This window comes from Penaeus monodon, chromosome 26 (genome assembly GCF_015228065.2).
Source record: "Penaeus monodon isolate SGIC_2016 chromosome 26, NSTDA_Pmon_1, whole genome shotgun sequence".
NCBI classification, from domain to species: domain Eukaryota; kingdom Metazoa; phylum Arthropoda; class Malacostraca; order Decapoda; family Penaeidae; genus Penaeus; species Penaeus monodon.
The window spans coordinates 685,262-689,882 of NC_051411.1; the positions used below are offsets into that span (position 1 = coordinate 685,262).

The window sequence follows — 4,621 nt, forward strand, 5'->3', positions numbered from 1 at the left end:
AGGATAATCTAATTTAAAACGAAGAATGAGAAAAAACAAACACAGAAATTTCGAGTGACTGAATACTCCGTCATCGAACACAATTGTAGGATATATTATCCTAAATGTATGGAAGCGCAAAGGCATATTTGATTTTTTTCATAACGTCTTATAACTTAGGAATGAAGAACCTCAACAGTGGCCCAATGATCCTTTGATCATAAAGTGCTCTAATCTGGAAAATACCTTTGGATTACTCGCAGGATGTAATAATTGTAGCGACGACGAAGAAGCGGGATAGAGAACGGGAATAATGGGTTTCTCGGGTACCCTGGGTTAATTCGCATAAAGTTTTTGTATACATATTATGTAGGTTTTATTAGTGGTTAGATCTAGTTAATGAAAAGGACGTTTATATTATAAGATCTTTTCCGAGAGACTTTCTTAGAGCCAAAGTATCCCTAGTCACCCTCATCCCCCGCTTAGTTTTCGTCGCTGCTGTCGGAGACCCTGTGCGCGAGGCGGGCGGAGACGCGGTCGAAGGCAGGCGCTGAGTAGCGCGCGGCGGCCAGAGGCTGCGGCCTAGCGGGCGGGGGACCAGAGGCCGCGACGGGCTGAGCAGCTCCGACCAGCAGCGGCCCGAAGTCGTCGTGCGTCGAGGTCGACCTTGCGAGACCTGAATTTAGGGGCTTCGGGCTCCCAAAGAGGCGGGCCTCCAGCCTGGGCCTGAGGGCCAGGGGAGCGGCCCACGTAGCGGCTTCGACCTGGGGATGTGGCCCCAGGTTCGGGTGCCGACGTCGACCTCTACGAAGCGGGTTTCCACCCGAGGACGCAGGAGGGGGAGGGGCACCGCCTCGATCTCCACGAATCTCGCTTCCGCCCGGGGTTGCAAAGGGCGGGAAGAGGCTGCTTCCACTTCGACGAGGCGTTCCTCCACCCGAGGGCCGACGGCGAGGGCGGGGACGGCCTCCACCTCGACGTACTGGGTCTGTACCCTGGGAATTTGGAGCGGGGCGGGGGCGGCTCCGACGAGGCGGCTCCTCGGCCTGGAAACGGGCACGCTTGCAGGGACGAAGCGGACGTCCTCGTCGTCAATGTCGTCCACGAAGGCGAGCTTCCTCTCGGGAGTTTTTGCCTCAGCGCGAGCGGCGGCCCTGAAGTCTGGCGCGCGGACCACCTGCAGGCGCTCGTGCTCCTCCTCCACCTTCACCTCATCGCCGTCGTGATCCTCGAAGCTGGAATTCGGAAACAGATGTTTTTTTGTTTTTTACCTCCATCATTATTTTATTATTATTATGACTATTTACTGTTATTATTATTATTATTATTTGTTGTTATTCCTGTTTTCTTCTGCATTCACTATTTATTCTGATTGACCAGTTATATACTTACGTGTATTGGATCTTCACGTCCTTGCCGAAATGTCCGCCACTGCTTGAGTGACAGCTCGCTAGGCCCACCAGCGCCAGTAGCACCACCTGGTAAATGCAAGGACATCATTTATTGAGTTTATTGAGTGCCTGTTATAAACGCCAAGGTACACTGATCTTTTGTTCGAGATTAGCATGCATCTTTCCTCCATTTTTTTTTTTTCTATATTCTTTGTAAGGGCGAGATGGAAAACGAAGAGCTTTTCTGTTACATACAAACTTCATGATGGCGGATCTGCAAAGCGGAGGATCCAAGAGCCTTTGCCTTGACCAAGTCGCGGAGGGAACTGGTACCCTTCCGCCGGCCAAGCACACTTATATACCGGGAGATCACGTGGGTGAGACGGGGAAGGTCTAGTTAGGAAAATGCAAGTTTTTGCTCCGCCATCGATAGAGTGCGAGTGGCCGGAATTCTCTTCACCCACCCAGGCTCTTAAATAAACAACAGCGAACATGCGTTGATTCCTGTGCCTCGTTCCTTCGGCGTTTTCTGGTTATTATGTCTGTACTTTCCGTGTCGGTTAAAAAGTTGAAAGTGTGAGACAAACTGATTAGCATATTTTTAACACTTTTTCATCATTAGCATATTTACTTTAGATGTCTTCCGTGTCAGTGTGAATGTACCTTAGTATTGACTTTGCTAACATTAACACAAAACATGATAAAACTGTAGTAGAATTTGGTAAGTTTTTATGCTGGTGAAGGTACAGAAATATTCTCATTGTACAAGAGTTCATTGCCTCTTTCAATCCACTGGAAGAAAATTAGTGTAGAATAGAGTGCTGTAACTTTGTAAGAATGAATATTTATCAAATTTTCTGTTTACATCATGCGTATCACAAGTCTTCAATGCTTCTCTCTTTTTCATTCTTCTTTCCATATCACTAATTCTTTCGTACACACACGCACACACACATATCGATATATAGATAGATATAGGCAGATAGACAGATATACATGGATATATGTGTGTGTGTGTGTGTGTGTACATTTTAAAAATATTAAAAATCCAGGCAAGAGTCCGATTCGCCTACATTTACACCAGGATTCAGATTAGGAATACTCGCCCGAGGAGGAGGCCGGAGAAGCCCATTGTGATTGCGAATTCTTTGCATATTGAATAATACTCTTAATCTAGGGATACAGCGTTTTTGTGATAATTACTTTTATTTCGTTTGATATCATGGTAAATTTGTTAGTAATATATTGATTGTTAATTGCTGAATACGTGGTTAAGAGGAATAGAAACTTGCTTTTCTTCCTTGCACACACTCACATGTAAGTAGTACAAGAAAACACACGAATATGCCGAAGGCCTTTTCACATTTACTGCTTCATCAGGGCATATAAGACTAGAGATAAATAGAGGTGTATATATACATGTACTGAATGGTCAGATCACGTCGGTAATTAGGTTTGCGACGATCCTGTGGTTCCCTGTTGCGGTGTTGAAGTTGTTAGCTGAATGTTTGAACACCGCTTCTACCGTTTTCCAACATCCCACACTCGCAGCTGACAGAACACTTGGAGATCCTGTTGGGCCGCCACTTCCGGTAAGAAGATCGGAGATTTCATAAGGGAAAAGAGGTCAGACCACAACAGACCTCTTAACCAGGTGTACAGCATACCTTGCGGTGGCTGCGATAAAGTACACATAAGTGAGACAGAACGTGGCCTCCACGAACACCGATCGACCAACACCGCATCGCCCTCCGACGACATGAAAAGAGGAGCGCCTTCGTTGTTCACGTCGCCTCAGACGGCCATCTCCCTAAATGGTCCCAGGCCTCCATCATAAAGCAAGGTCTGCTCCCACGACAAAGGAAGATGGTAGAAGCGGCGTTTGTCTATTCAACTAACGACTTCATTCCGCAACAGGGAGCCACGAACTAGCAAAGGCCGTTGCACACCTAATTACCGACGTGACCTGACCTCTCAGTACATGTATATATACCTCTGTATATCTCTAGTCTTATATGCCCTGATGAAGCAGTAATTGCGAAAAAGCCTTCGACATATTCGTGTGTTTTCTTGTACTTCCCTCCGTTGTTCTATTTGCAATTTGTTCAACATGAATTTCACACACATATTCAGTACATGGTTGTATGTACTGTACACATATTTTAGTTTAAGATTTCTTAGATGTTCCTTCTAGTGTATCTATATATATGTGTGTGTGTGTGTGAATTAATTGTTACTATCCACATGCGTGTAAAGCCGCTACCTCTGGATGCAAAAACACATCAAGGCTCAACAAAAATACATGATAATGCATCATTCACATCGCGAATAATGTTGCCACCAATGATAAATCTGTGGAGTCTGAACTGCACATTTCACATATGAAAATGAGATAGATTTTACTGACCAAGAACTCTTCGTGAAATGTCAAGGTACAAACTGATCCATATTTGTTTTTTTGACTGGATAAATATGAATGAGTTGATAGAGAAAAAGATGAACTGATTATGAAAAACAATAAGTAAATGAATAGAAATAATTTGTGGGTGATATTTTTCTCATAAAAGACACTTGGAGTATTATGCAGACATTAATGCTTTTATCATAACTTACACAACACATGACACAGATGTTTCTAAACATCCCCGGATGTCTAGAGACAAGCAAGAATAGCACCAAGTACCGCAAGAATAAGGCTGAGATTCCCAAGAAGAGACTTCTCACATGAGAATTCTTGCCACTTGTTAGGCAATAAGAGGCCCCTTTACCACCCATGTTTACGATATCAATTGCATTAAAAAGAAAAACACCTTTTTCTGCCAATTCAAGGAATGGGGAAATCAGGATCGGTCTCTAGGGCCTTCCGATAGACTCCTTGCTGGCTGAGCACACGTGGAGCCATCTGTATGTAACAATTCACAAAAAAACTACAGGAGACAGAACATAAACCCGTGGCGGTTGGGTTAAGTAAGATTGATCGAAAAATATCAAATGAGATGTTAAAGATTTACTTGGAAATTATAGTCTATCATCTATAATGTTCATAATCAGTTACATTTCCAATACTTGTGCATAGGAAAAGTAAGGTCTTGTTTTGTGTTAATTTGGAACCAAGTAAAACATTGTAGATATATATTACATAAAATAAGAAAATGAAGAAAAATGCTGTTATCTTTACGGCGTTTTAAGAAATATCTTTCAGGGATACTGCATGAAACTACTCTTTCAGGGAAATAAACCTGATTAAAACG

At 43.6% G+C, this 4,621-nt stretch overlaps 1 pseudogene; it reads right to left on the bottom strand.

Annotated features, from left to right (window-relative positions):
- Window positions 1-391: 391 nt before the first annotated feature.
- LOC119589797 lies at window positions 392-1,774 on the bottom strand (annotated as a pseudogene).
- Between the last annotated feature and the right edge of the window lie 2,847 nt (window positions 1,775-4,621).